Source organism: Hyperolius riggenbachi, chromosome 8 (genome assembly GCF_040937935.1).
Source record: "Hyperolius riggenbachi isolate aHypRig1 chromosome 8, aHypRig1.pri, whole genome shotgun sequence".
Taxonomy (NCBI): Eukaryota; Metazoa; Chordata; class Amphibia; order Anura; family Hyperoliidae; genus Hyperolius; species Hyperolius riggenbachi.
In genome coordinates, this window is record NC_090653.1 from 245,912,223 (window position 1) to 245,932,138 (window position 19,916).

The 19,916-nt window shown below is 45.4% G+C and overlaps 1 protein-coding gene across 1 annotated transcript in view; it reads right to left on the minus strand.

Moving 5' to 3' along the window:
- LRRC8A (leucine rich repeat containing 8 VRAC subunit A) overlaps positions 1-19,661 on the minus strand; it is a 54,995-nt gene extending 35,334 nt beyond the window's left edge. Inside the window, exons 1-2 of the mRNA XM_068248505.1 lie at positions 19,487-19,661; positions 6,127-6,239 (exon numbers count right to left, since the gene is read on the minus strand). The gene's annotated coding sequence lies outside the window, so the exon portion shown is untranslated. The remainder of the gene's footprint in view (positions 1-6,126; positions 6,240-19,486) is intronic.
- Between the last annotated feature and the right edge of the window lie 255 nt (positions 19,662-19,916).

Sequence of the window (19,916 nt, forward strand, 5' to 3'; positions counted from 1 at the left end):
AGATAGATAGATAGATAGATAGATAGATAGAGAGCCAGGGAGATATCTCAGACCAAAAGTTTGGACACACCTCATTCAGAGAGTTTTTAAATAAAATGTGTTTTGATGTAGTTTTACTGTTTTGCCACAAGATGTCCTCAGTCATTTCCTATTCACGTACGTAAGGTCGTAAAATCGGAAATGTGTGGCAGTGCAACACCCGGAAGATACAATGATGCAGGCATCTAATAGACGCCGGCGTTCATCGAACCTGGGACTTGGATTCATGAATGGGAACTGCGTTCCCTCTCATTCATCTCTCCACTAACAGGTGATGACGGGAGCACGCATCGGCCGCCCGCCGCTATAGACTTATTTTGATGGCCCTGGTACTTCAATTGAAGTTTTGCTGGGCTGTGAATATACTGCACAAGATGCTGTAAGTAGTTAAAACCGCTTTCAGACGGACAGCTAAACTGTGAGCCTGTTGGACAATTCAGCGTCCTGTCTGCCGCCCATGAGCACCATTCGAGTACAATTAAAATGGACGCATTTTTAGCAACACACGAGTCAGCGTTTGATACACAGTGGTGTTACCCTGTGGCAGACAACAACATTTGCAGGGTTAAGAGGAATCTGCCAATATGGAACACAGGCCGCTATAAAAAAACAAAACAAAAAACAAACAAACATGGTGGTTGAATCTTGAGCGAGTACCGCTGGCGTTCCACTGTAAATGCAGTGAGCAGATTGAGGCCACCTGTGGAATGTCTCCGCAGCAGTCTGTGCTCACACAGGAGGCATCCAGACATTGCAAGGTAGTGACAGCAGTGCAGAGGGCTGACAATATAAACAGCTCGCATTCCTGTGACACAGAACAGGCTGGAAGCCCAGATGTGTCCCGGACCAATTATTCCTCTACAACAGACTGGCTTTTATGACACCAGTTGGGACCAACGCAGCGCTTCAATGAGCACATTCACAGATCACTGCAGCTCAGTATACATAAAAGTGATGTAAAGTCACTCCTAGCCTTCAAAGGATATTTACAAAGGCAGAGTATGGGGTTGTGTCTTCTTGCCACTTGCACAAGGGCTGGGCCTGTTTTCATGGAAACAGACATAGGGTTAACATCCTGTGTTTATCAATTAGCTGCTCTCCCGTGGCACTCAGTTGACACATCTGAGTGATCAAATTACAGTTGTGATTAATCACAGATGAGGAAGAACTAAGCATACAGGGTGCATTTTTCTATATTGTCCTTCTATGCAAGAGTTCAGGTCCACTTTCCCCGAGCACATAGCATGGCAGCCTTCCCACAGAAACATGCAGAGCTACAGAACAATTACTTGGGAAACCACCAGACTAAACACAGGTATAACTATACAAACAGATCGCTATTTACAAACGACTCAAGTTACATTTTTCCATGCATACAAAATGGTCTCCATGTTCACAATAGACATTACAGTTTTTTTTTTTAAGTACATACATTTGTTGTTACAAGTTACAGCGTTGTATAAACTGTTGTAAATAAAAACAACAAAAAACAAAAAAACATTACTGTATTTATACTATAGATCCAAACACAGAATTGTCCGAATGTAAATCATGTATCCACGTTTCCCTATGTATAACATGACTCAACCTGCAAACAATCTCCTGGAACCGAGCCTGTTTGTAAGTAGGGGACTGTTTGGTAAAATACTTGCTGGAACAATGAGCTGGTAGGGACTTAATTTTCTATGGGAAAGTGAAGTTACTCTAGAAGGAATCTCACGTCTCTATAGTTTGACAGAAGATTAGCTTCCCACAGCTGGCAGAATATCCCACATACACCATACTATGCACACAATACCGCAGTGTTCAGACTGCAAGATCTTTCACAAGTCAGTGACTACAGTAAACAGAGGTGGAAACCACTAACAAATTCTCTCTCTCTCTCTCTCTCTCTCTCCAACCCAAAGGAAGAAAACCTTCAAGGCTGGGCCAGTTTCCACTAGACGCGGTGCGATGCAGCTACATAGCCACATCGCACCGCGGCCGAACCATAACCAATGCACGGCAATGGAACAGTTTCCATTGTATGCTCGTTATGCGGAGCGATCCCAGAATCTGCAGCATGCTGCAGATTTTTGCACAGCCGCATCTGTGCACAGTCTCTTCCACATCGGGAGATGCAACTGCAAGCGGAAGTGATGTGACGGGCCCTTACAGTGATCAGAAATATTGTGCTCTCTGAAGGGCTGGGGCAGCAGAGGCCACCTGCAGCACGGCTGTGGCAAGAGACACCACTCCCAGCATGGCCTTGGCAGCAGATGCCTTTCAGAGCATTGGCATTTGTTTGTAGTGATGTGCATATAGATTAGGTTGGCAACCGTTATCAAGACACTCTGAGGTCCCACTCCTGGATGTCATCACTAAGGCAGCAGTTCCTTGACTGGAGATTTCATAAACGGAGGAGTCGGGTCGGATGATTTTGTACAAAATCCACAGCCCTGGTAAGTATTAGACTAAGGAGTCAGAGTCGAGGAGTCAGAGCCATTCTGGGTACCCGGAGTCGGAGGTTTAATAAACTGAGGAGTCGGAAGATTTTTGTACTGACTCCAAAGCCCTGCTTGACCCAACACCGTCCAAACATCACTGTGCTGTTGCCTAGCAATGCATCTGTATAGTACGGAGTCCCCAAACTGTGCACCATAGTGATCACATCCAATCACTACAGGCTGGCGATAATGGTACACTACTTACAAAACCACTTATGAATTATGTATGGCATGTAGGGTATCATTTTAAATGGGACAGACAATGTATTTCGAGGCGCTGTGGCACTTATGTTGAAATTAGAAAAAAAAAATCTGAATTTTACACCTATTTTTCCCCTGTAAAATGCCTATAAAACGAATAGTTGGAAAAAAAAAATATTACCAAAAGCCTAGATTGTCCCGAAAAAAAAAGAAACTATTTTTACTTATGTTTCAATTTCACCCCCCTCCCCCGTCACAATGTCAGGCTGCGTGACTGTTTATACACTGACTAGCTCTTGGTCCCACTCATTAGGCTCTGTGGTGTCCATTAACTTCACTACTCCGGGTGTTAGTGTAGTCCTAGATTGAGCGCTGTAATAACAGCGCAGGAGATTTGGGCGCAGCCGGCGCCACCATAGACCGTAATAGGAATTGCGGCTATAGCAGCGCACACTGAGTAACATTGGCACCGTCAGAAGATGGAGCTGAAGTTACTTTTAAAACACTGTAATTCGTCCGCCAGCAATAGCTGGAAGCCGAATTACATCATTCCCTACCATCCACGTGGGCCTGGAGGGGAAATCGTAATTAAAGCCACCGGGACTTGTGCAGGAGCAGGGTGAGCCGTATAAAGGCTGTATCCTGCGCCCAAGTCTCCCAGCGGCGATTTCATAGGTACGCGCCCTAGATACCCTTTCTATGGGCAACTGCTTGAATATTCTGGCAGACTAATCACAGTAACTCTCACCTGGATGCCCCCTGTACTTCCTCTCTTCTTCCTGTGGTTTAGTTCGGGGCATTTTTCAATTTTTAGGCCCAGTTTGATGGATTTTGTTTCTACTTGGGTTTTCCATCCCAGCGTTGACCACTTTGGTACTCATACACTGCTAGATAACGGGCTGACTAGACGCAAAGGATACCTGCAGCATCGATGACATGGATCTATACTAGTTTCCATAACTTGAGAGTGAGCCAAAATTACTAAATGTATTTATTGCATCAGACGTGTTTAGGATACCAGCTTATTGTCCTATTTGTTTCTACCTTTTGATACTGCAGATGTTTTTATCATTGGTCATGACTTTTTGAAATGATGTTATGCCTCTGAAGAAGCACTGAGCGCCCCTCATTTGATGTTCCTAAGCGCTGTATTTGGCCTGAGGAAGTGGGCAGGGACTCACGAAATGCGCTGCCTAGTGCTTAATAAAATGTATTTATTATTCCATATACAACTGTCGTCATTGAGGTAAGCCACCTCAACCTTTTTATAAACTAGCTGTTTTTAACAGTTTTATCAATATTTGGGTGCCTCTTCCCCTTTCGCTCTGAAGAAGCAGCTAGGTTAAAAGCAGCGAAACGTGTTAGGCCAAACTACCATCACATGACTATTGGACTCTTTAGGTCATATCTGACCTTTTAGGGAATACTGTAATTCCTAGCTATGTTAATGTTTTATACTTGCTTGTTAGTTCCTCGACCTCTAAACCCTCACCTTGTTTTGTTCCTTCCCCTTATGCTATCAAAAGTTTTATAGTGTACGTTGGGGACTCTTTAAAGGTGGCACCAGGGGTGGTTCTTCCACGAAGGAATATGAATCATGTGCTTCAGGGTGGCAACAATTAGTGGGCAGCTCCAATACCCAAATGTGCACCTCTTCACACTCTCCGCCCCATGATGAGTGGTGTCACTTTACTCACCGGCTCTCAGTGTTCCAGCGATGGGATCTCCATCCACCAGTCTAGCAACCTGTATCCATGGTTACAGCGGAGCATCATGGGACCTGTTACATGCTGCCGGGTCACATGTGGCTGGTAATCCCACTGCTAATCTGCTGAGAACGGGTGAGTGATGCGTCGTCGGTGCAGCACATACCCGGCATTCTGAGAAACATATGCTGCAGGCCAGCAGAGAGGAGATGCTGTCTTGAAGGAAGCAGAGGGAGGCAAGCATAGTGCCAGTGCTGCAATGCACAGCCCAATGTGTCTCTCCTCTCCGGTCTGGCTTTGCACACACACACTTTGGGGGGTCCTCATATTGTATCACTTCAGGTGGAAAAAAAAGTCTACAACCGGTCCTGGGTGGCACTGAATATGTTCATACTGATCGCTTGCCAGATCGGGCCAGTAGCAACCCATGCATGGCTAATCTTGGTAAAAGAATTCAGGAAAAAAAGTCAGTGTCAGAACTGGGGATGATCAATGATATGTGAATTTTCTGAGTTAATGCAAATTTATGCAAACTTTTATGCAAATATATGCAATTTAAAAATGGTCCAATCAATTTAAACCCAGGTTTAAACTGATTGGTCAATTTTCAAGCTTCATATATTTGCATACAAATTTGCATAAACTTGGAAACATATGCATATCATTGATCAGCCCTAGTAAGAACCCTTCCTTCAGGGTATGAACAGATTAGGTCAGTAAAACATCCATAGTATTGAGGCTAGTTACACACCGGGACATTGCGTTATAGTGGACGTCCCCTAACGCAACGCCTGCCGGTGTTGGTAGAGTGAGCCACGTTATGCGGCTCTTTCCGCATTAGGGCAGTGAGAGTGGCGCTGATTGGCCGGCGGGACCACGTGATGCGGAGTGAAACACTCCGCATCATGTGGTACGGCCAGCCAATCAGCGGCCACCAGTGCAGTGCATATTGAGTAGCCATGTGCGCGGCTACGTAGCGGCCTCTCCGCGCCTCCTCTCCGCCCCAACACTGAGCATGTGCAAACAGTCTAACACGGCTTAAGCCGCTGGAACACTATAGTATGCTGCACGTTCTGAAGATCCTGCAGCGTTACATGTAACGCAACGTGAGCAGTGTGAACAGCCCCATTGACTTTGTATTGCTGTGAGTTTGGGAGCGTTACAGGCTGCACTAACGTGCGCCTGTAACGTCCCTGTGTGGAAGCAGCCTTAAGCAATGAATGACAGCCTTCTGCATAGATTATGAAGAAAATAAATGTATTAAGAAAAAAATAAAAAAAATAAAAACACACACACAGTATTAGTTTGCCAGCAAATACAGGCCTATTATAACACTAGAATTTTATTTTTTTGCAATATTTCTCTTTTGAATTTGTGTGATTTTTTTTTTGTCTTTGCATGCCAGTGGAATTTATGCCAAAGGTTTATTAGCAGTAATTGAAAGGTGCGCCAGTCTGGCAGTCACACAGCTCTATCTCAGCAGGCACTGACTGGTGATGGAGGTGTGGTGACTCACTGTCCAATGCAGAGTCAGCTGTAAGTGCGGACACACACACACACACACACACACACACACACACACACACACACACACACACACACACACACACACCAGTGCAGCAAGCCTGCGCTCATATCTAACACATAAGCTGGCACAGTGTCCCCCATCCTGCAGCCTCTATGCAGGTACTCACCCTGATGTAGAGGCGCTGCTATCTGTGCTGGGACTGAAGCTGGAACCAGAGCTGGGAGGTGTGATCAGTGCAGCAATATCCACAGGTCCCTAACTCCATGGGAGCACAGTTACCTTCAAAAAAAAGAAAAAAAACAATAGGAAAATAATCAATCTATGAGAACTTAAAGTGAAAGTGTAAGGAAGTATAGTCGAATGCAGTAAATTATTTAGGAAACCCAAATTTACGTCAATTATCCTAATGAAACACTTCCTATAGCGATTTCCTGGACAGAGATGTCGGCATACAGATGGGTTTAGCTCCGCCCCCTGAACCCGATAGGACAGCCCAGTTTATAAATTAAAAGAACCCGCTCCCCCCCGCCATTCTCTATTCCTGTCCTCGAATGGACAGTTCAGTTTGTTCTTTTTATTCAATTTATTTATCAGGTTTTTCTTTTCCTCTTTTTTGTTTTACATTTTGTGCGCCGTTTTTTATTTGATAAAGTCTGGGCGTACCTTTTTCTGATCGGGTTCAGCCTCTCCCGGTCAGGCAGCGCGAGCATTGCGACCTCTAAATGGGGTTTATATATGCGGCAGGGTCTTCCTCCTTCCCTTGCTGACAAGCGCTGATGTGCTCCCCCAAAGCGGAGACTGGCACGGTGTTTGCCAGTGTTCTCCGCTTGAGATTATGGCTTCCGCCCGTCTTCCTGTCGGGTCAGAGTCTCGCGCGACCTGCAGCTCTGCGCTGATTGGCCAATGAAGTGGAAATTTCTATTTCCGGAGCGGGGACGCTGTATTTTCAAACTACTAGAGCGGGTAGCGGCGTCATAGCTGCGGTACCGCTCTCCAGACAGCACAGCTATCCTCAGAGTGCTTTGGAGCTCCAAACTTGGATTTTCTTCAAACCATTCCCAGCCGGGGCGGAGGTATTACTTCTGGATAAGGTGATATCTTTTATTTTTACATCTAATGACTGTGGTTTTAATGTCAGCATTTGTATTTATTGCATAGATGGAAAGAGAGCAGGATGCTCAGCATATGCAAGATACTGCATCACAGGACAGGTAAAAGAGTGTCGATTGTCACTCTTTTCTCTATTATGGGGTTGAGCACTTGGGTGTCATATTAGAAGCATTTAAAAGCACAGGGTGTTTTTAAAAGAGAGCTTTCTTCCTTCTACAAAGCGGATGTTTTTCGTGGAACATTTCTTTTTTTTGTGTCTCCACAGTCCGCATGAGGAAGAAGAGGGGCAGCAGGGGGCTAATAGCCACCAGTCCTCTAATTTGAGCCAGTCACACTCAAGATCAGAGTCTGCAAGGGGCCAGTCCGCAGCGGGCACTTCTTATGATGCGAGCTCTTCTAAAAGAAGATCAGCTTCCAAGCATAAGAAATCTCGTAAAGAGAAGAAGCAATCTCCCAAGAGACGTTCTTCTAAAAGGCGATCTCCAAGCAAAAGGCGGTCACCTGATCCCTATTACTCATATCATAGATCACATAGAAGCCGCTCACCAAGGCGCAGGCATAATTCAAGAAGCAGATCTCGTGAAAGGAGATATTCTCCGTATAATGACTATCATGATTATAGGTCAAAAAGGAGGTCTTATGCTAGATATAGTAGGAGTAGGTCTCCAAGATCACCTCCTATGCAGCCGAGAAGGCATTCTCAGCCGGATAAGTCTTTATGCTGGTCCTGTGCGCAACCGGCATTGCCGGATAAGATGGTCTGCGAAGCATGCTTCCTAGAGCTTGGTAAAGATAAGGAGGCAGAGTCTCAACAAGTTATGTCATTTATTCAGCAAGCAGTTCAAGAAACTTTCGAGAAGTTGGCAGCGGCACAGCCGCCTTCATCTTCAGCACAGGTTCAATCTGAGGACAGCATGGCGGTAGGAGGTCTACCACCAGTTGGCTTTGATTTTTCTCTGATCCCAGCTTTTGTGGCGCAAATTCGGGCAGCTATAGCCTGGGAGGAGGATGAGGACACAGCCAAAGAACCAGATAAATACTATCCCCATCTTGATAAACATCCAACAAACTTTCCTTTTATGAAGGTCATAAAGGACATTTTTCTTAAGGAATGGGGAAAAGTTGAGCAAAAGCCATCTTTAGCTAATAGATTTACAAAACTTTACCCTTTGAGTGAAGAAGATTCAAAAATTATGGACACTGCCCCTTTGATTGACGCTTCCATAATGAGGTTGGCGAAGCATGTGACCCTCCCCATGGATGATGCAGTTTCATTTTCCAACCCTTTGGACAGGAAAATCGACACAGACATTAAGAAGGCTTTTCTAGCAGCGGGTTCAGCTTGTAAACCTGCTGTGGCATTGACATCCCTGGCAAAAGCTATTAAAGTATGGGTGGAGAATATTGAAATGGCGCTTAATTCAGACGCAGACAAGCAGGACATCATTAAGGCTCTAGATGAACTGAAGCTAGCAAGTGATTTTATTGGCGAAGCTGCAATTGATACCATCAGATCGTCAGCCCGTTCCATGTTACATAGTGTCACGGCAAAAAGAGCCTTATGGCTGAAACCGTGGTCAGCCGATCAGTCGTCACGAAATAACTGGTGCAAGATTCCATTTGACGGGAAACATTTGTTTGGGGCAGAAATGGATTCAGCCATTGCAAAAGTGACTGGAGGGAAATCAGGCTTATTGCCTCAGGATAGAAAATCGAGGTCCTTTCGTCAGCAGGGAAATAAGAGACAGTCAACTAACAGATTTCAGCAAGCTCGTTCCTACAAGCCGTCCAAGCAATTTAGTAAAAACTGGAAAGGAACGCAATCATCCTTTCTTAAAACAGCCAGATCCAAGCCGGCACCAGGAACAAGTCAGAACCCAAAGCCTTTCTGAGGGTGCGTCCGCTCAGGCGGTTCCAGTGGGGACAAGATTACGTTCCTTCTGGACCGTTTGGGTGGATGTCATTGGGGAGGCATGGGTTTCGAAAACTTTAAGAAGGGGTCACTTCTGGAGGTTCAAAAAGCCACCTCCGAGTTCAAAGTATGTGCAAACAAAGTTGCCTCAGAGCAGAAGGAAATCTCAACTTCTTCTAGACTATGTAGACTCACTAGCATCATCAAAGGCTATCATTCCAGTTCCAGAGAAGAAACGGTTCTTGGGGGTGTATTCCCCTCTATTTATGGTACCAAAAACTTCAGGAGGATGGAGACCGGTTATGGACTTGAAGTTTCTAAACAAGCATATAAAGGTCCGTCGATTCAAGATGGAATCCCTACAGACCATTATAAAAGTGTTGAAAGTAAACGATTGGATGACAACAGTCGACCTGTCAGATGCGTATCTTCACATTCCAATCAAATCCAGTTTCCAAAAGTACCTCAGGTTTGCAGTGAACGGAAGGCATTGGCAGTTCCAAAGCCTTCCGTTTGGTCTCTCCACAGCACCAAGGACATTCACAAAAGTACTCCTTCCAGTAATAGCAACCCTCAGACGGAGAGCTCTGAGAGTCTTCCATTACCTAGACGACATCCTACTGGTAAATCAAAAGTTGCCAATTCTGGTACAACATCAAAAGATATTGCTGGACACCCTGCAGGAACTCGGGTGGATAATAAACTTTCAGAAGAGCCAGTTGACTCCTTCAAGGGACATGATATTTCTGGGAGCCAGGTTTATCACTTGTCAAAACAGAGTTTGCCTTCCGGATCAGAAGATCTTAGCAATCCAGCAGAGAGTCAGATCATTGCTCTCCAGAAGATGCCTGTCTTCCAGAGATTGCCTGAGCCTATTGGGAACATTGTCTTCAACAATACCGATGGTAAAGTGGGCACACTGCCATCTGAGGCCGTTACAAATATTCTTCCTGAAGCATTGGAACAAGAGAGATATGTTTCAAAAGTTGATTCTTCCTGCGCATGTCAGCAATTCACTTCATTGGTGGATGTCGGAAGAAAACCTGAAGTTGTGTCATCAAATACAACCAATGGTGCCAGTGGTGATAACATCAGATGCCAGCCTGACAGGATGGGGAGCCCATTGCGGAGACAGCTGTGTGCAGCAGAGATGGAGACTTGCTCCAGTTCAGACTCCCTCGAACATTCTGGAATTAAGAGCAGCGTTTCTGGCTATGAAGTCATTTCAACACCAGATCATGGGGAAGTCGGTGATTCTCCAAATAGACAATGTATCAGCAGTGTGTTACATAAGGAGGCAGGGGGGTACGAGGAGTCAAGCCCTTTTGCAAGAGACGGCACATGTGATGTCCTGGGCTCAGAAATACTTATCAGATCTGACTGCAGTTCATCTGCCAGGAATACAGAATACCCTTGCAGACCAGTTGAGCAGGAAGTTTTCAGATCCACACGAGTGGAACCTGTGCAGCGAAGTGTTCCAGTGGATTGTGCAGAAGTGGGGAGTGCCTTGCCTGGACCTGTTTGCCACGGTAGAAAATCGCAAGGTCCGGAGGTTCTTTTCAAGATATTACCACCCGGCAGCGGAGGGGATGGACTGTCTTACGTGTCAGTGGAACTTCAGTCTAGGCTATGCGTTCCCTCCATTTCCCCTAATCCTGAAATTTTTGCAGAGGCTGAGATCGGAAGATTGCATGATCATCCTTGTAGTGCCACATTGGCCACGGAGACCCTGGTTCACTCTGCTATTGGAAATGAGCATGGAGGAGCCGTTAGAGCTTCCGAAGCTACCGAATCTACTTCACCAGGAGGATCTGTTATACCCGAACATCAGCAGTCTAGATTTGATGGCATGGAAATTGAAAGGAGGAAATTCTTGGAATTAGGATGTTCGGCAGAAGTTGCGGCTACTTTATTGAAGGCTAGAAAAGTGTCAACCAATTCTACATATCACAGGATATGGTCAAAATTTGCAGACTTTGCAACAGTCAATAAATTTGACCTGTTGACTCCCAGGGTGCAAGATGTGCTTGCCTTTCTGCAAACGGGAGTAGATATGAACTTAAGCCTTTCAGCAATCAAGGTGCAGGTTTCGACCCTTTCTGCTTTAACTAGCCACAGATGGGCAGTAAATCCATTGATTGTACAGTTTATCCAAGCAGTACAGAAAATAAGGCCTCCAAGAAAATCCTTCTTTCCACAATGGGACCTATGTATAGTGTTAGAGGTGCTATCAAACCCTCCTTTTCACCCTATCGATATGTCTAATCTATGGAATATAACTCTAAAGACTATTTTTCTGGTGGCCATTTCCTCGGCTAAGAGGGTGTCAGATTTGCAGGCCTTAGGATGTACTGAGAACCTGTTACAGTTTTATCCGGACAGGGTTGTTATTAGGCCGGTATTAAGTCATATTCCTAAAGTGGCGTCTTCTTATCATATCAATCAAGAACTGACTTTACCAACCTTCCTGGAAAATCAGGATTTGCATCCATTAGATGTAGGCAGTTCTATAAAAGCATACTTAAAAGCAACCGAATCTTTTAGGAATTCAGATAGGCTATTTGTCAACATCCAAGGTCCAAGGAAAGGTGGAGCAACAACTGCTAGAACTCTGGCAAACTGGTTAGTCAAAGTTATTCAGCTTAGTTACAGAGCAAAGGGTCTGGAGGTGCCAAAAGAGGTGCATGCGCACTCGACCAGAGGTGTAGCAGCCTCATGGGCCGCTTTCTCGAAAGTATCTATGGACATTATCTGCAAGGCAGCCAGTTGGTCCTCACCACATACTTTCTTGAGACATTACCATGTCAATCCTGCATCTTTGACGTCCATTAACTTTGGGAAAGCTGTTCTTTCAGCATGTAAATAAATTGTGTGTTTATGCATTCTCCCTCCCTCTCTGTCTGATTTTGTATATCCCATCTGTATGCCGACATCTCTGTCCAGGAAACAGGAAAATTGAATACTTACCTTCCGGTAATTTTCCTTTCCTGGAACAGAAGATGGCGGCATACGAATCACTCCCTCTCGTCCATTCGAGGACTGATTTTCATGAGAATGGCGGGGGGGAGCGGGTTCTTTTAATTTATAAACTGGGCTGTCCTATCGGGTTCAGGGGGCGGAGCTAAACCCATCTGTATGCCGCCATCTTCTGTTCCAGGAAAGGAAAATTACCGGAAGGTAAGTATTCAATTTTCCTGTATATTGCTGCTGCAAATTGGAATGCAGAGATCACCTGCCAGACCTCCGTCCAAACCCCCCCCCCCCCCCACAGCCTCTGATTAATTTCAGAAAGTAAATCAGGGTTATGAAAGATTTTACAATGGGCAAACACTGATTAAATCCTTTATGATTGAATACTGAAAAAAAAACCAAAAAAAAACAAAAAAAAAAAAAAAAACTGTTTTCTTCATCATGTTATTTTGACTATAGTTATAGCTTTATAATTTGAAATATCTATATTTAAATATATTGTTTCTGTAAGCTGCACTCATATGTAACGTTTGAGAATTTAATTTTATAAGTTATATGTTTTTAAATACTCTAATGTAAACATCACTGTGTTGCATAATTCCTTTTGAGGCCGTTTTATGAAAGTTGGCTGTAATAATTTTCTTTAAAAAACCCAATAAAAAATATTGAAACCTATTATGACTATAGTTCCTACTTAAAGAACCTGTAACAACCAGGGTCCCAATGAGGCTTCCCCCTCCACTGTAGCTGCAGGCAGTCCAGTGCTGGCTCCCCCGAAGTGTCCGGCAATTCTCCCTCGACAAGCACCGATTTATTTACCTTTCCTGGCTCCAGCGGGGGCGCTGTTGGGACTCTCAGCACGGAGATAGGCGAAAATAGCCGATCTCTGTTGGGTCTGCTCTACTGCGCAGGAGACTTGCGCCTGCGCAGTAGAGCGGCCCGACAGCGATCAGCTATTACCGCCTATCTCCATGCGGAGAGCAGATACTGCGCCTGCGCTAGAGCCGGGAAGGTAAATATTTACATCCCCGCTGTTCATGGAGCTTTATCTCCGCCGCCGTGGGACCGAGGAGGACGGGGGAAGCCTCGATAGGATCCGAAGGCTTCCCCCACCGCAGACGAGTACCCCCCAGGGGAGTTTTTTCTCAGAGATTTTCTTTAAAGGGAATAAGGGAATCTGAAGTGAAAATAAACTTATGAGACAATGAATTGTATGTGTAGTACAGCTTAAGGGACCCATACACTGGTCAATTTCAGCCATCGATCGATGGATCAATTCTATTGAATGGATCGATCAGAAATAGATTCTTTCAAATTCCCTAATTGATCGATTTGATCGATCTGACAGGATGGAAAATCTAGGTCAATCTGCTGCTGGACGCAGTTTTATGGCCCATAGAGTTGCAATAGATCTAATGGTCCAATAATGCATTTAGATCAATTTCCAATAGATTTCATTCTGAAATCTGTTTCTAGTGTGTGGCCCACATCAGATTCGACTTGACAGGCATCTGACAGAAATCTGATGGTCGAATCTGCTGCAAATCTATAAATGTATGGCCACCTTAAGAAAAGAGATAGAGCACTAGTAGTAAAGGAAAGAATCTCATATTGTTTCCAGTACAGGAAGAGTTAAAAAAAACCAAAACTTTAGTTATCTATGCAAAAGAGCTTCTCTGAGCTTTAGGAGCCAACTTGGGTCAGAGACCATCTTATTTTCTGCAGCACTTATGCATCAAAGAAACAGCAAGAGACAGCTTCAGACAAGGTTTTACTGCAGGGAAGTTCAAACGGTCATTAGCTCTGCTCTGTTTCACGGTTTAAAATACACAGTGTTGTTTGTAACTGCAAATATGACAGAATGATACAATGTTATATAAAAAAAAAAAGCTGTATAACTGAAAATAAAAACGACGGGACTCTTTTTTTGCTACTAATATTCTATCAAAGGATCACTTAGCAGAAAATTAAATAAAAAATGGGGGGAGGGGGGCAGGCATGTTTAGTGGGCTCATGTCCACCACTCCCCCCGTTCTCCTTCAGTACTATCTACCCACCTCCCGAACTTCCTGGTCAGGGTGGTTGCAGCTGACCAGCTACCCAGAGGTGCGCGCCCTTGATTACGTGGCCACGCACGGGAGCACTCTGCGCAGGCGACACTACATAGTTGTGACCTTTTTAATTTAACTTTGCTACTACTACACATACAATTCATTATATAAGTTTTTTTTTGCTTCAGTGTCACTTTAAAAACACGACACAGATTTTCATATAGCGGTGGGAATTTGGGGTTTCAGTGCTGACATTTATACCAGCACACAGAATCCCTGGGGATAGAATGTCTTAGTGCAAAGCATATCACATAAACCATTTGTGTAAATAAGCGATGTCTCATGTGTCCCCTGCTGGCAATACAACATTCGTTTTAGTCCCTTCCCTGCACCCATGAGCTGCCCCCTCATTAGCATATAATATACATGGGGTTGTTATTTTCCACCTATTTGAAAAGAGAACTGCAAAATCAACCGTTTTGCTTAACGCAGACCTAAACTCAGAACTTCCTCTCTACTCTAAAACATAAGAAACCGCATAACCTTTAAAGATAAACAATTTCTTTGTTACAGCTGATACAAATCCTGCAATAAATCTAGTGTGTCTACTTCCTGCTTTCATGGAAGCAGACAGAGTGTTAACATCCTGTGTTTACAAATTAGCTGCACTGCAGTAGCAGAGGAGATTCCTGAGCTGACACAGCTGAGAGATCAAATTGCAGTGATAATTAGTCACAGATGTGGGAGAATTAGCGCTGGGCAAACTACGGCCTACGGGCCGTATCTGGCCTGCGTGCGCTGTACATCTAGCGCGTCAATAGGCGGCCGGATTCCTCTCTTTCCTCCCTCCCTGTAGAGACGTGAGCAGGCGATTAGCGGAGGTTAAAACTCTCCGTTTCCTGTGTTGTGTCATCATGGCAAAGGGCTCATCACGACACGCCGTAGGGACGTGCCAGCGTGTGATATGCTAGCGCGTCATGTGACGCATGTCACGTGACAGCCTGTTACCTATTATGCTGGGCATACATGGCTAGATAGCAGCTCGACGCCGGAGCGTCACCGCTCGTCCGCGCGGATCGATTCCCGCTCGTCCTTGCGGGTGCTTTCTAATCAGCGCTTCGTTTTTTCTATTGTTCTGCATGCTGGTATCTAGCGCGGAATCGATCCGGTGGGCAATCGGACCTCGGAAGTCATCAATTGAGCCCTCAGCGGCTCGATTGATAAGAAGAAACGAGACGTGTATGCCCTAGAATGCTAACCCCCACAAATGTAAAAGGATTTATCAGCGCCAGGCGATAAGCAAGGAGGATTGTACAGACAAGTGATAGCATTCAAAAGCTGAATCTAGATAAGCGCTCCATATGATTCAGTCTAACATGAGATTAGATGTAAAACAAAACAGGTCAGGCAGGAAGAGGAGAAAAGACATCTATATAGTAATCTGTGCATCAAAATTTCTGGATGTAATTAAAGGAGTTTCTAATAATAGACTACTGGATTTCTGCCTGACCGCACAGGAAGCAAAAATGTTGCACATCTGTGACCAAAGATACTGGTAAAGATAAATACTGTGTATAAACAATATTTCTTCCCTGGAAAAACTATTCATGATTATTTTGTGTGACAATCTACTGCGTTTACCAGTGTTTAACCCTTTAAGGGGCCCATACACTCAGCAGATTTTCTGGCCGATCGATCGATTGTAAATCGGTTGGCCAATCGACCGATCGATGGGCGATTTCGATGGATTTCCATCGAACTGGCAGGGTGGAAAATTTAGGTCGATCTGATGAGATTGCTTATCAGTTTGCATTGGCCTTAATGGAAATCTGATGGCAAAAAAAATGCCATCAGATCGAATTTCAATAGATTTCAAACTGAAATCTATTGGAATTCTATCCTGGTAAAAAATGTTCTAAAAAAACGCATCAGATAGCTCATCAGATGCATTTCTTATCTATCTGTTGCCAATCTGACGAGTGTATGGGCACCTTTATACCGACGCCTTTGTCTATTGCATTTAGCCAAATTAGAAAAGGCTGAACAAATATGCCAGTAGCATGTCTGCGCTGCAACTTGAAACGAAAGATCACTTCGGGGTAGTCCACTTCGGGGCCCATACTCAGCACCTGGTCCATCCATCTCCTCTATTTATTTCCATTATTATTAATATAGGTGTGTAATCTCCTCTGCCAAGCTCTGGGCTATCAGCAGTCACCTACAGCTTATCCCAGTAATGCCAGATGACACCGCCCCTCACAATGTCACGTAAAACTCCACCCACCTTCTCATCACTACTGGTGACCCATCAAATCCCCAAAACTGAGGCCTGGAACCCACTAGAAAAACACTATCGCTAATCACAATCGCTAGCGTTTTCAAGCGCTCTCTAAATGCTCTGAAACGCGCTCTTGTGGGTTCCAGCCGTAAAGCCTGGTACACATCCACTTCTGATCAGCCCATTTTACAACCTCCCAATAATATGCAGGCCAACAGATTTTGAATACTTTGAACAGATGGTATAGGTAAGTGCTTATGCTACATGGAAGTGGTAAAATTGGTCAGTCATTGGGCAATCAAAATTGGATGTGTGTAACAGGTTTCTAATGCTGGGAATACACCATACAATTTAGATTATTCTGTTAAGCCCAATCTACACGATACGATTCTTTGTGCGATTCGATTACGAATCCATTTACGATCCGATTAAATTCGACATGTCCGATCGGGATTCGATTTGCCATTGTTTTGCAACGGCAAATCTAATTAAATCAAATCCCGATCGGAAATGTCGGATTTAATCGGATCGTAAATAGAATCGTAATCGAATCGCATAAAGAATCGTATTGTGTAGATTGGGCTTTAGAATTTTCTGTTATGCTGGGCATACATAGAGCGTTTGTCCCTTATCAATCGAGCCGCTGATGGCTCGATTGATAATATCCAACAGGTCCGATGACCCGCCAGATAGATTCCCCGCTCGATCCCCACGGGCGGACAACAGCGGGGAATCGAGAGGAAGATAAGGAGCGCCCGCGTGGATCAATCCTGCAGCCCACGGGGACGCAGCGGGAGTTGGTCCGGAGGCTAATCGAGCCACCGGGTCGACTCGTCTATGCCCAGCATAAGATTTTCTGTTAGAATGCATAATTAGATTATTTTCTGTAGAGAATGGTCATTATCTCTGGTGTATTGTCTTCTGGTTATCTCCTGCTGAGTAGAACAATGCTTAACCTCCCTGGCAGTATGATAAATGCGGCTGCGCGGCCGCGGGAGGTTTTTTTTAAAAAACATTTTAGCATGCTTCCCCCCTCTCTGCAGCGTCCCCCCGTACTTGTCGATGGCGTCGCTTGCCCATAAGGAAATCCCGTTCTGAACGGGGATTTCCTTGAGGGCTTCCCCCGTCGCCACGGCGACGAACGGAGTGACGTCATCGACGTCGCCAACGTCGTGACGTCACAGGGAATCCCGATCCACCCCATAGCGCAGCCTGGCGGCGATTGGCCAGGCTGCGCAAGGGGTATGCGGGGGGGGGGGGGCTGTATGGCGGCGGGTAGCAGCGCATCGGCGGCGGCGATCAGACCAAACACGCAGCTAGCAAAGTGCTCGCGACCGGAAGTGACGTCACGCAAGGGCGGAAGTACTCCGCTAGGGCGCCGCCATTATGGGCAACATCCAGCCAACCCTCCGGAGGCTCAGGACCGCCCACCCAGTCACTTCCGGCGCGACCAACGGCCTCTGCCACGCGGGGAGTCACAGACGCCGCACGCTGTGCACGGATCCACCGCACCAAGGGCAGCAGAGACAGCCTCTGGAGGAGGGAAGAAACAAATCAGCCCCTCCAAACGGATCCTAAATTCTCTCCAGGCAGGTCCACCATACGCCGCCAACCAAGTCCCTGGCACACCTGGCCTGACAGACCGGCGAGCGATATAGAGCACTCTTGTTCCCTGGAACAGGAAACGTCAACTGGCGAGTGAGGGTGTCGGATAAAATTTATAGAGTACTCAATTGGACGTTTCCTGTTCCTGGGAGGAGCCTATGTCGTCTCATGGTGGACCTGTCCTGGAGGTTACTGGAAAAAACAAATTATGTATATCGGCACAGCAGGGCCTGAGCGGCACCCTCCGGTGGCTTACCCCGTGTCACACACGTGGTTACCGCCAAGGAGGTTAATTGCTAGGCCGATAGATATTTAGATAAATCATTTCCAACATGTTGGAAATTATCTGGCAGGTAAATGTAATGCTGGGCATACACGGCTGCAATTATGCGCCGTATGGAGCCGCTAGCTCGATCCCGCCGCGTCCCCGTGTGCACCCAGATCAATTCCCGCTCGTCCCCGCGGGCGCTTCTTATCTTCCGCTCGTTTTTGTCCCATTGTCCGCCCGCGGGGATGGAGCGCAGTATCGATCCGATGGGGTATCGGACACGTCGGAAATGATCAATCGAGCCATCAGCGGCTCGACTTGATAAGAAGCAATCCATCCGTGTATGCCCAGCATTACAGAAACTCCTCCTCCTCCTCACAATCTTGGTTGTACAATCATGACCAGTTTTACTAAATGTATGTAGTATAAGTGTAAATATACTTTGAACAGATGATTCTTTAAGTACTACACCCTGATGTTACATAGTTACATAGTTATTTTGGTTGAAAAAAGACATACGTCCATCGAGTTCAACCAGTACAAAGTACAACACCAGCCTGCTCCCTCACATATCCCTGTTGATCCAGAGGAAGGCGAAAAAACCCTTACAAGGCATGGTCCAGTTAGCCCCTAAAGGGAAAAAATCCTTCCCGACTCCAGATGGCAATCAGATAAAATCCCTGGATCAACATCATTAGGCATTACCTAGTAATTGTAGCCATGGATGTCTTTCAACGCAAGGAAAGCATCTAAGCCCCCCCTGATGTTTCAAAGGAGTAGTAAGAGCTGACAAAATACTAGAGTTGTCAATGTATGGTGTAGGAATGACAATTGTGGCTTCATATCTTGCAATATATTTTTGTATGGAGATTTAACATTTACTTTCAGCTACAGAAGAAAAAACAAAATTATTTATGTGTCTCACAACCAGAATTAGCAGGAACTGCACTTGAACTTCGCACTAAGGGTAATTAGTGATAGCTAATGATTACTGACAGCTTAATTGCTATCACTCATTATCTTCTAAATCTGGTTAGCCCAAAGCTCCAGTTCACTCCCCCACTAGTTCCATTTCCTGTCAATCAAAAAAGCCAAACCATTCAATGGCAATCTCTAGCCTTGTGCTGAGTGTATGGTAATGTGTTTTGACTATATAGGATATGTTATAAAGTATTAGTATGACTACCTATGTGTATTTATTAGGCTACTCAGTGTTATTGTTTACAGTGGCATCATGAAGATGACATATACATTGCCCTATCTGCCCATGTATGCTGCTATTGTAGTGTGCCCATGCCTCCCCGCACCCCTCCTCCTTCTCCCGACTCTCACCTGATCCCTGGGAAGCGGCCGGCGCCTCCTATCCGCACTCTCCTCGCTGCGGTTCTCACATCCCCACCCCGGAAGTGACGTCTCTCCCGGGACCAGCTCGGTATCCCGAGGGCTGGGTCTGATTTGGGAACCGGTATCCGGCGGCAGAGGGCGGATCGCGTGCTCCTGGCTGGGACAAGCAGCATAAGGGGATGGGAGGAGGAGGCGTGGCTAGAAGCAGCCGCCGCCATCTTTCTTCCTGGCAAATGGGGCACAAAAGAAATTCCTTTTTTCATAGTTGCTGTGAACGTATATGAGAGCAGTATTGGTGCTTTTGCAAATTATTTCAAATACATTTTTTGTAAGTAAATGTCAGTTTTAAAAACTGAATGACAACTATTATGTATACGCTGTGCGGAAAAAAAGCAGAATGCTGTCCAGTTTAAATTCG